This window comes from Uloborus diversus, chromosome 9 (genome assembly GCF_026930045.1).
Source record: "Uloborus diversus isolate 005 chromosome 9, Udiv.v.3.1, whole genome shotgun sequence".
NCBI lineage: Eukaryota > Metazoa > Arthropoda > Arachnida > Araneae > Uloboridae > Uloborus > Uloborus diversus.
In genome coordinates, this window is record NC_072739.1 from 152,841,816 (window position 1) to 152,855,205 (window position 13,390).

Here is a 13,390-nt window from a genome sequence, read left to right on the forward strand (position 1 = left end):
TTTCCCCAGGTTTTCCCCAAAAAAAAAAAATTTCCCCAAAGAATTCCCCTCAAAACCCATTTCCCCAAAATTTCCCCAGAGAGCACCAGATTTCCCCAAAATGGGGAAATTTCCCCCAATCTGGCAACACTGGTTAATCTTTAAATTGGGAGCTAAAAATATTTTTCACAACAGTGAAAAGTCTGCATTCGTGCGACTTCTAGCAATTCAGGAAACTTTTTGACAATGATACTTTGTTTTTCCAGGAAGTGGATGAAAACCATTAAAATCCCAAAACATAACACGAAAATACCCAGTAATGTTTCGGAATTTTTTTACAGAACAAGACATGTAAGGTTGCTTTACTAGTAATACAATAAGTATCCATTTTAGAAAAGTTTATAAATGCAGCTTATAAGAGACTGTTTACGAAGTTTTTATCTTTGTCGGAAACTCAACGTTGAGTGAAAAGTATGAAAAGGAAAACTACTTTTCTATGATTTTCTCGACACTTCTGGTATCAGGAAAAAAAATTCGAAAGTAGATGAAGGATAGACTTTAAAGAAAGCGGATACAAAACGCAGTCGATTTTTATTTTACGATCTCGAAGAAGATTCGATCAAGGGTGAACATAAAAGTATTCCGAAATAGAAGAAGAAAACAAAAAATAAAGGTGACGATTATTGCTTGCTTGGCGACTTTGACAAACTCTGCAGGGTTTTCTTTCTATATATTTTTCATCTTATTTTTCTCTGCTTTTCTTAAATGACGCGTTAAAGCTTTTGGGACATCTCCAGAATTTTTCAAATGTTTTTTTTTTTTTTTCTCGTTTTCTAGTTCCTTTCTTTTCATTGCTCATTTAAAAACATTAAAGAGCTAAAACTACTAGATCAAGAAAAAAGATTCGAGTGTATGTTGAGCGTAAAAAAATAATTTTTCGTAAAACTTTTCCTGGTTCTATATTGTTAATTTAATCTGATAAAATAAAGGATTGATTTTTTTCCCTTAGAGCTTTCCTAAAATCTTCCGAAATAAAAATAAATAAGTAAAAGAATGAAACAACGAAATGAGTTAAAGTAACGAAAATCCTTCGAATTTTTTCTCCGAATCTGAGTGAAATTTCAAACAGTACATACAGACATTCTGAGAAATATATTGATTGATCGAAAGAAAAAGACACATTTTTTTCTCGCTCTGTAAATTTTTTACTTCCTTTTAAAAAAAGGGGGGGGGGGGGAGTATTGTATTAGCAAAAAAAAAATTCACTCAAAAATCGACCTTAATTTCTATTTTGCTCACCCCAAAATGAAAATTGAGTTTTTTTTTTTTTTTTTTTTTTTTTTTTTTTCAACTCGACCACACGTGGATAAGTGATTAAGAGCGTATAGACACTCCAAATATCCATTTTGACGATTCCCCAGTTAGTTACAACGAGTTTTCTCTTGACGTCTGTATATACGTATATATGTATGTGCGTATGTGCGTATGTATGTTGCATAACTCAAGGACGGTATGTCCCAGAAAGTTGAAATTCGGTACGTAGACTCCTAGTGGGGTCTAGTTGCGCACCTCCCTTTTTGGTTGCATTTGGGTTTTTCTAAGGAGGTCTTTTGCCCCTTTTTGCGGGGAAATCATTGTTAATTTCGATGTAAACTCAACTGGTGTTACAATTTGGCGGACACTTGGCGATATATCGCCAGCCTTTTGGTCGCCAACTTGGCAACACATTTGGCGATTTTTTTTTTAATTTGGTTTCAATTTGGCCACTGTTAGTGATATTTAGAGAGTAAACTATTCAACCAAATTAAAATTACCAATAATGGGAAAATTACATTAAATTGGAGTAAAAGGAAGTCATGTGATGCACACATCAGCCCTTTTAAAATCTACATTGTGACAGCAACTGAATAGTAGTTGATGCTTCACTTATTTTGATTTTCGTTTCATTTTTACAGGAAATTAAGCCTAATCTTTATTTCCTGGAAAGGATTTTTTTTTTCTAATATATATTAAAAAAAATTTGTTTCTGATTTTTTTTCTGGTTTTTAGTAATATTTTTGTGATGCATTCATTTTTCTTGTATGTTTTTCATTTTTTTTTTCTTCTTTTCAAAATTAGATAAAAACCACTATTAAACACTAAGCAATCTAAATATGTACATATTTTTTAACTAAATTAGATAGTCTTCGAAATATCTGAAACAAATGTATTCACCGTAAAACAAACTATATATGTTTCCATACCTTTTCCTGAAACTTTTATTTTGAAGGGGGTTTTTTTTCGTTCTTAGTTAGGTTTTTTCCCTCTCAAAAGAGGGAGTTTATAAGACTATATTTCAAATAATTAAACTACTACCACAAATTGTTATTCTTACTTAAATATTTATTTCACTTTTCGAGGAAAGGACATTGTTTTTAAAGAATCTTGTGATTTTTCAAAATTGTTGTGAATGTTACTTTTACATAGGAATTAAAAATGGATCCAATTTATCGACTATCACTGACGCTCATTCGGAAATAAAAGTTTTACTAAACCAAAAACAGAAAAAAATATTTAACTTATAATTTCAAAACAATTGATAAAATCAGTGCTTTTAAAGCACAAAAATGTTTAAAATTATTGTATGTTCAGACTTTGGAAGAACACCTTTTTTAATGAATAATTATTCCATGTTATCGGAGGTCAGACTTGTACAGTCTGACATGTGAGTGTCCTTTGCATGACACTGTCTGAAGTCCCCTGTACCTACTGTTTACACGGCTTATCAGCTTTAGATATCCTGGTTTTTATCCGTGCTTCTAAGTACAAAAGAAAGGCCTTCACATAATGAAACAACCACAACCTTTTATCTTGGAAAATAATACTATATTGCTTTTTAAATCTCCTCTTACTAAATCTTTTTTCATTAAAAATAATAATCCGAGTTAATGATTTATGTGTGTATGTGTGTGTGTGTGTGTGTGTGTGTGTGTGTGTTTTTTTTCCTTCTTTTTTAATTCATTGTGTTTCAGGTATCTCGTGGGGTAAAAATATTTAATAATGTTTTCTATTAAAGAAAAGAAAAAACTTATAAGAAAAAATTTGAAATATTTGCTAAGTTACTGTTTTTTTTTTTCTAGCATAAAAAAAACCTGGCATTGAAAAGCGATTAAATAAAAAAAGAGAGAGAGATTGAAACCGAAGTTGCCTTCAGGTGGTTTGTGCTTCCCCCTTTTTCCACATTGCCGGAAGAAAACTTAAATGAGGGGAGAAAGTGGACTTCTTCTAAAGCGGATCTAAAACGATGGCGATTATTATTTTACCATCTCTGGGGAAAAACTGGCCAAAAAAGAGCAGAATGGCGCCTTATGACTAAAAAATTAGAAAAGTTTTAAATAATGATAGGGATTACTTCTCACTTGATAGTTCTTACAAATTCTATCTTTTTTGCATCGTATTAAATTAAGAAAAAAAAACTATTGAGATATTTACGAACGTTTTGAAAAGGAATTAGTTTCAATTTCTAGTTTTTTCGCGCATAAAATAGTTCTTAAAACTTACTTTATCCACAGTTGATAAAACATAATTATTATTCGCATCATAGTTATGCTATCACTCTCAAAGTTTAAAAATACTTTAAGAACAAACCCAGTAGCCATTTACTACTTCAATTTCGAATAAGAGCGCATAGTTTGAAAAGAGTTGAAACGCCCATTTACTTTTGCAATTTGGAACTGTCCATCTACTTCAGCAATTTTAAACAAGAAAGCATAAGAACTGCAGTACTCATTTACTTTGGCAATTGAAAGCAAAGAACATATTTTAAGAACAAATTAAGCAGCCGTTTATTTTGGCAATTTTAAATAAGAACGCATAGTTTAAAAATAGTTGAAAGGTCCATTCAACTATAGGGACTAATTAACCATTCAACTAAAGGGGAAAGCATTATCAATTGCCTATCTACTTCAGCAATTTTAAACAAGAAAGCATAAGAGTTGCCGTACCCATTTACTTTGGAAATTGAAATCAAAGAACATATTTTAAGGACAAACCAAGCAGCCGTTTATTTTGGCAATTTTAAATAAGAGCGCATAGTTTAAAAATAGTTGAAAGGTCTATTCAACTATAGGGACTAATTAACCATTCAACTAATGGGGAAAACATTATCAATTGCTTATCTACTTCAGCAATTGTAAACAAGAAAGCATAAGAGTTGCAGTACCCATTTAATTTGGCAATTGAAATCAAAGAACATATTTTAAGGACAAACCAAGCAGCCGTTTATTTTGGCAATTTCAAATAAGAGCGCATAGTTGAGAAACAGTTGAAAGGGCCATTCAACTATAGGGACTAATTAACCATTCAACTAATGGGGATATCATTATAAATTGCCTGTCTACTTCAGCAGTTTTAAACTTGAGCACTTAAGATTTGCAGTGACAATTTACTTTGACAATTGAAAACAGAAGAAGATATTATAGGAACAAACGAAGTAGCCATTTACTTTGCCAATATCAAATAAGAGCAAATAGTTTGGGAAGAGTTGAAATGTGCATTTACTTCGGCAAATTAAACAAGAACCCATATTTCAGGCAGCATCGAAAAGCCCACTTGTTTCGTCAGTTTTAAACAAGACAGCATATTTTAAGAAGAAACAAAATGCTCATTTGTTTGACAAATTTAAACAAGAGAACGTATTTTGGAAACAGAATTGACGAATTAAAAATCTATGAGGCCTAAGTATTTTCCCACGCAGAAATAATATCAATAAATTGCAAAACGTATAATCAGCGGCTTTTTCTCTAAAAACAACCGAAAGTTTGGTAGTAATTTATGTGCATGCAAGTATGATTCTTCTGAACAATTCTTCGCTGAATATCCATACTTCGCCTTTTTCTGAATCTTTCGATTTTACTTCATTTTTTAATTTAACTTGTGCTACTCAATAAAAAAAAACATTTTCTGCCATGCATAACCGATACAAACAAATTAATTTCCCGCATCAAAATAAACTTGCCATTGAAATTCAATTTATTTCCATATTCGTGCAGCAGCTGAAAGTTAAATTAATTTCATTAAAAAACGCGAACCTTCTTCAAAATCTATAATAATGTAAATGGCAGTCGACAAGCGAATTCATCTTTTGCGCTGAAAATTGATTGCGTCCATTGAATTTTTATTTAAAAATTTGTTTTAAGCAAATGCATCGATGATGAAACCGAAATTGGTTTTATTAAAACGAAATTATTTTTTCTATTACTTTGGTTTAAAATTTATACAGCTTGCCTATGTTCTGAAATTGACGAGTAAATTACACGTTTGATTCGAATGTTGTGCAAAATACTGCTTAGCTAGGTAGTGCGTGCGTACAAAATCAAAATAAAACATTAGGATAAGTATTAAAAATTGCAAATCAAGTGAAATAAATTCGAGGTGGTTAGTTTTAAGTTATTAGCAAAAAGTACGTAAAATCTTTATCAAGGGCGGATCCAGAAATGTTTCAAGGAGGGGCGGTTGATTTTTTAACTTATCTTTTACTACGTAACTAATTACACACGCTTGGGGAGGGAGAGAGTAAGTTGCTACAGCATTTTTATCTAAAATAACTAAAATATAGAGATTTAGACAAGGAAGTTCCTAAGCCTATTCCTTCTCTTTTCCAATGACATAGGCATTCTAAAATTGCGCTTTAGATCTTCAATTTCGTAAAAATTCCGGGGGAATGTTTTGAATCTTCCTCCCTCTAACATCATCAGAAGTCATCTGAACGTGCGCTTTTTGAAACTTCAGTTTCAAAAATTAGTGTGATTTCACGTCAATTGACCTGATCTTTCAAATTTTCCATGCTCGATCATCCCCGAATGGGATAAAATTTTATTGAGGTGTCTTTGAAACTAATCTATGTAAATGTACAGCTTCCGAGATCCGGATCCTGAGGATGGGAGCCAGGATCTCCAAAATATATAGTTCTCCAAAATGGCGAATCAGCTTTGTGAGACGAATTGCCATGTTGTGGTCAAGGTTGCAGAACATTTTATTACACTGGAAGCATGAAATTTTTTCAGCTTAAGGTACATTTGTCTGTTGATTCTCTCTAGTATTTATGTGAGTTTCAGCTGCTAAGATTTTGAGTAACACGCATATAAATTCGTGGAAAAAAACGCTCTTTTATACTGAAATCATTATTTCTGAGACCGTTTAATTAAGTAAGATGATTAGATCTCATGGTTTTCTGACATGAGTCTAAAACAACACCATGTAGAATATAATTATAGCTCTTGCTCAAAGTTATTGACTGCGGCGATTTAGAGTAAATGAGCAAAAACTGATTCTTATTGTTTCAAATTCTCAACTTTGAGACAGCGTATTTAAATAAGTTGGTAAGTTGCCATGGGGTTTTAAGTCCATTTTTTTTTCTCTTTTGAACGTCAGAAGCTTTGAAAAGCTCATTGTGGAAGTTCAAAACATTATGAGCAATAGCAATATTAATTCACACGATATTTGTGTCGATTTTACCCATGTGCGAGGTTATTCAGGAATTTTAGGAAATGAAAGAGCTGATGCAAAAGAGGCTACTCGTTTACCTTTTTCCTTAGATGTAGCTAATCCTTCCTCGTTATGGAAACTGTTATACTCTAAGAAGGCTACTAAGGATTGGAATTCAGAGTATCTGTCTTCAAATAAGGGAAAATGGACCAAGGGCTTCCTTCCCTCTATTTTCTTTAGATTGAAACGGCAACACCTCAAAACTGATTTTTTTGTCACTCAGTTTCTTACTGGGCATGGTAATTTCAAAGAGTACTTGCATAGATTTGATATTTCTACTAGTAACGTGTGTGATTGTGGACAGGATATGGAAAATCCAGAAGACTTGTTGTTTCGTTGCAACCGTTTTAATCCCCAGAGAGAAACTCTTGTGTGGGAGCTGAGGAAGTTGTCCGTTTCCTGGTTGCCTGTTCCTTCTGCCCTGGTTCAGAGCGTCGAGACTTTTTCTCTTTTTAAATGTTTTATATATTCAGTTGTTTGACCTTTTTGTATGTGTGTGTGTGTTTTTTTCCTTCTCTATTCGTTGGTTAATTGTTTGTATGTTGTGCTCATTTTATTTTGTGTATTTTGTACTGTTGTGCCTCTTACTTTCTGGCCCTATGTGATACTATGTGGTGCGTAGGGAGTTTCTTTTGTGTCTAGTAAAAGAAAAAAAGCAAAGAGAAATCAATGCTACTTTATGCTTTTTGTAGTACAATACTGTGGTAAGTAGGTTATCATATAATTATTTCCGAGGGTTACTCACGGATTTAGCAGATATCCGGGCCCAAACAAGTCAAAAAAAGTTTTAAAAGTTGCATTTTCAATTGACCTTTGACCTTAAAGCCGTTATTGAGTCACCAAAATATTTATGCTAGCATGTACCTAGTTTCAAGTAGTATCCACATTTAAAAGAACTAGCTTGGTTTACTCATGGCTTTTGAAGCAAAGCAATCAGATATTTAGCTCTTCTTTCTCACGACCTTTAACTTTGACCTCTACTCGAGGGCCAAGAGGTCAATTTTGAGAGGAAAGAAGACTTTTTCTTATCAGAATACTACTAAAATATTCTGAAAGTTTCAGAAAAATTGACGGTGTCAAGTATCAGGCCCCATTCACACTGTCCTGGTTTTAAAAAAAATGACTCTTAAGACTTAAGTTTTTGGAAATACCTGGGGGAGGCCCCCAAACGACTCCTAACATCGCCAAATATGTCGAAAATTGCCCTGTTTAAACGTTGGCTACGAAAAGTTTCCGGAAAATTTCAAACTTATTAATTTCCTTAACGTCATCCAAAATGGCTTACACTTGTATTTTTGAGCTTTAATTCAGAAAAATTGCCGGTGCAGGGGTCCATTAACAGAGTCACGATAGCCACGTCAACTCTCCCATGTATCCGTCCTTTATATTTATAGATACTTAATGAACTTTCAGCTGAAAGAGTATTTCCGTTATTTCACTTTTATTTCCTTTTCAAAAAAAAATGAAGAGGAAAACACAAAAAGATTACATAAACAATTCTAAGGGCAATTCAAGTTAAAGGGGGGAAATTTTTAAATTAGGTATACAAACAGCCTCCAAACTAATTTTTATTCTTCTTACACCCATTTCCATTATATTTCTTTTGACATCTTAAAGTAATAATGGAGGTATTTAGTCCATTTATTTTAGTTTCTAGCTTCCTGCAAAAAGCTATTTAAGCATAAAGATTCTCAATTACTTTAATTCTCTTGACATGGAGGTCATCTTTTATTCAGGCAAAGACCCCCTTTGATATTAATTTTAAGTATCGAGTAGATTTTATGTTGATAGCGAAGAGACTTGAGATAAGTTATGAGGTGTCTGAGGTAATAAAGACAAATAGGTTTTACTGCAGTTTATATGAGATCCACTTACGTAACTTGTAATGCAGCTGATATGGGCAAAGCTTGTAAAAGAAATCCTTGGACAATCAAATGATTAAACTAAAGAAACGAAATGCTATTTTGCTAAAGTCCTATTTGTTTGAATAAATTAATTTCTTTTAATGTAATGAAATGTAGTTTTAATTGGTAATGGTAAATAAATGATTGTATAATATTTCAATCTGCAATCGATTCGTTTTTCCTTTTCAATTCCCTATTTTAAATAAAAGGTAATTAATATCTTTTAATTTTCCATGTCAAAAAATATTAATCGAAACAGTTTGGTTTTAGTCTTTACTTTTTACCCGAACCCAAAAAGAGTTATGATTTTAGAAGTCTATGTATGTTTTTATTTACGTGTGTTCCATCATAGCGCTTAAACGATTTATCCAATTTTGATGTTTAAGGTGTGAATCGATTCGTTATTATAGCCAGGGTAACATACAGGTTCTGTTCAATAAGTATCGAGATTGATTCCAAAAATAAAAAAATTTTGTAGGTATCATTACAATTACTTATTAATCTTTAAAATACATTTCTCTTGCGTCAATGCACTTAGTTCGGCGTGTCTGCCACTTGTCAAAAGCCCTCTGGAAGTCGGTTTCCGGAATACTGTTGAGAACCTTTGTCGTCAGCTCTTAAACCGTCTTGATGGAGTCGAACCGAATCATTTGAGCTCCTTTTTCATTCGCGGAAACACGAAAAAGTCTGGTGGAGCCAGGTCTGGGCTATAGTGGGTGGGGGCGAAATTTCCACTCGCGAAAGTTTGTGTCCCTCGCTCAAGGTTTTCAGCACGAGCTTCGCGCACTTTCCTCATCGCAAGATCCTTTATTACAATGGCGTGGACGATTCCAACTCAAAGGCCGGTCTCCTTACTAATAAGGGCGATGGTATCAGAGTCCAAAATCCTATCAAAGTCCAAAGCTGTTTTCACTTTGTCATCTCGAGCGGGTAGAGCAGTCGTCGGGCTCCCGACGCGGTGATCGTCTTCGACGTGCTCCCGGCCTTTCTTAAACATTTTGTGCCACTTAATAACTCTTGTGCGGTTTTAGCCATCATTCTCATAAGCCTTTTAAATGAGTTCGAGGTTCTCGCATGCAGATTTAAAGCAAAACTTCACAGCGCTCCATGCTGGCGCGATGACAGCATAAAGAATCACATGTCACAAAAATCCACCTCCTGTCTCAACAAAGCCCCCGCAAGTGACTGAATAGGGAAGTTTTCGATTTTTCAATTTTATTTTTATATGATAGAGTAACATGTATGAACATCATAGGTGAAAAAAATTTTGCGATACGATAAGTAGTTTTTTTTAAATTAATTTTTAAAGTTCAAGCGCTTGTGACGTCAAATGGCATAGGAAGTGACGTCATGCCCTCTTCCGATAGGGGAGAAGTCGAAGGTCACGCATTCGACTTCGAAGACGAAACGTAAAAGGCTTACTTCCTCGCATTTAACTCCTTGCGTTTCTGGAACATTAAACCTCTCATCCTCTCGGAAATATTCGGATATCATCATTGCTGTTACATGAGGAAGATTATTTAGATTGTGCTGTAACGAATCCGATATCCATAGTGTGTTCAAAAGGATTATTGGATTTCTAAAAAATAAAAATATCAGCGCGCTCAAAATGTTCCTAGCGAAAAAAAGGGATCTTCGGCGGAAGGCTGCCCATTCGCGCCCTGTGACGTAGGCTCGTGTCGTATCAGAAGCGCGCACTTTTGCGCGTGGATTTTTAAAAATTCATTAAAAATCAACTACGGTGTTTTAAAATTCGGCGATGGTGAATTTTTTAGTTTTGAGGGTCAATTAACAATATCCAATAGCCAAAATATGAACATTTAATAGATTGCAACTTCCCGATTAAAGTGTGTCTGAGGGGTGGAAGTCCCCTTTAACGAAGCCAACCGGTCGGAGCGCCCTGTACTGATCCGATGAGGATACAGCGAAGCAGTCCCGATAATTATTAAGCAGACCATGCAGGCAACTTTTTAACCAACTTCAACAAAAGCAGGAATCGGTTTTTTGATTTGTTTTATTTTAGAAGTATTTGTACTTACGAGTGTTCCACCGTAGCGCTTAAACTATTTATCCGGTTAACATAGACTACACTTTCGCCGACTTCGACCACAGGACGAGTCAATTTTAACATGAAAATCTTGATTTTCACCGATTTTGTAACGCGGATTTTAATTAAATTTAATAATAACCCGACAGAGGTGGCAAAATGTAAGAAACCAGTGTAGTGTTGATTACTATTATAGTTTCTTTAAGTAAGATTAGTCTTTTGCATTAAAATTTTCTATCAGTTTGATATAATAGCAATACCTTTTTTACATTTACCATTCTTGTTTATCAAAATAAAATGCTTGTTCATTGAGTATGTACTACTCACTCCAGTATTTTGTAGTCCATCACAGGTTAACACAGAAAATATTAAAAATTAAAAAGAATAATAAAGCTGAAACCCGACAGCGGCAAAAAAAAAGAAAATTAATTTGAATTATGACCTTTTGAATTCGAATTATATTTTTCGCAATGTGTGTGTGTATGTAGGCATATGTGTTTGTGTCTGTGGGTAGTTGTGTGTAGGTGTGTGCGTATGTGTAGGTGCGTGTGTGTATGTGTAGTTGTGTATGTATGCGCGTGTGCGTAGGATATGGATGCAACCTGGAGACGGTTTTCGCTATAGGAGCAGCATCGTGAGGAGCCGGTCGACGGTGATACTGCAGAGGGTGCAGGCGGGAACATAAAATGATAGCACATCAAAACAGTCAAGTGAGAACAATAAGCAATCGTGATTGCTCAAAAAAAAACAATACGAGGAAGTGGTAGAGGTAAGAAACAAGGGGTAAGAAACGAGGTAAGAAACAAAGTAGGTGCTGTTTGTTCACAACATCATACCCGCATCAGACTTAACTCAATTTTCAGTCTATTGGCTAATAAAGGCTTCATGTTTCAAGGCGTTGACTAATACACATTTTTATTCTTATTTTTAATAGTTAATACCGTTTAAATTTAGTTTTTGTTTTCTGCACTTTATTACACGTTATCTTCTGTAAAGCAACAAATCTGTAGTGTCGCTTAAGTTTTATTGTATCATTGTAATGCTTTTGTGCGTTGGTTTTGTCTACTTTATTACATATTTTGATGTTAAATTACCGAAATTTTTGTCAAGAGCAAATCAAAATTGTAACTGATAATAATGTAATATTTTATATGTTTCAATAAAGTTCCTCGGAGACCCACTTGCTTAGATTTATCTGAGCATTTAAAACCGATAAACCGAGCAATTGGTAGGTGCGGATGGTCTCTGAGGGTATCAAGTGTCAAGGTGCTGTTTGATATCATCGTCGTACTGACTAATTAATGTTTAAAAACATTTCTTATTTATAAATCTGACGAAGTATTGAGAAAGTGATGGCAGTCCCACAAAAAACACATGTTTGAGAAATAATGTGTGATGCTTCGTTTACCTTTCTTTTACGCGAAAAGTTCGTTAGTTATATTTTCGATCAATAGGAACTTCAACTTAATGTAAGTTTTCACTTTTTAAAAATTTTATTTAATTTTGAAATCGATTGTAAAACAATGCGAATTTTAAAATAGACTATATTCGTTGAATTCATATAAACAAAATGCAACGGTAAATAACATCTTCACGTTTTCTGAAAGCTGTCAAGTATTACTTGAGACAGCAATGAACATTTTTTATTGATAAGATTAATGTATCACACAATTCTACGTGATTTGTTTTGCCCGATTAGTCTTTGATGGCAACAATCTACTTGAGCTTATAACACAAGTACGTTTCACAAGCGATATTTTAATTAAATAAAAAAGTTTTTATTAACAAAAGTTTGAAACTTTTATTAAAACATTTTTGTGCTGCTATCAAAACACTTAATTAAATACAGCATAAATATGCTAAGACATACTTTAAAAGAGATGGTTCGATTATTAACTTTTCATTGGTTTACAACTCAACAATTTCTTTTAGATAACTTTTTGGCCAGCAAATAATAAAAAAATTATCTTGTATTCAGAAGCCTTTTGTCAAACGGCAAAAAATCAGTATTTGAACATTTTTGGTAGCCTGAATCTGAAAAGAAAACGCACTGCATTGACGAAATTGTTTGAGAAAGTAGTAAAAGACTGCATTCATAATGCTATTATCTTCAGAACACTCGGCTATAAATTATTGCTTACATTTTTTTTGGCATAAAAAACATGGCGACCACTTAAAGTAAAGAAAAAGTTCGAAATCATTTACTTTTCTACATACTAAGTCATTAAGTATGTTTATTTTTATTGAGTATAATCGGTTTTTGTTTATTATTTGACGTGAAAAAGAAATAAGCTGATAATTAATAACTAGAAAAATAAATCAATTATGTGGCAAAATATGCGCAATTAGTTGGGTTTTTTTTTTCCTTTGTTTATTGAATTCTCTTTTTTCCAGAAATATTTGCAGTCTTTTTTACTTCCTTCTACATAGTAAAGGAAGTATTGTATTCGCGAAAAAAATTTCCATCAAATATTGGCCTAAATTCCCTTTTTGCTCAATCGCGAATGAATGTTGAATTGTTTTTTCGGCCCGACCTCACGTGCATATGTACCTAAGAACGTATGCACGACCGAAATATCTATTTTGACGCTCCCCGTGTTAATAACCTTGAGTTTTTTCGTGACGTCCGTATGTATCTCGCATAACTCAAAAACGGTATGCCGTAGAAAGCTGAAATTTGGAATGTGGACCCCTAGTAGAGTCTATTGTGTACCTCTCCTTTTGGTTGCATTCGAAAGTTCCAAAAGGGGTATTTTACATCTTTTTGGGGGGAAATCAGTGTTAATTTCAAAATAAACTCAAGTGATGTTACTATTATAATGTTGATATATAACTATAACTAGAAATCAGCATTATAGTTATAGTATTATAGTTTAGATATATAAAATAATGTTGAAATATCGAAATACGAAGAAATGAAAATTTTTAGGAGAAG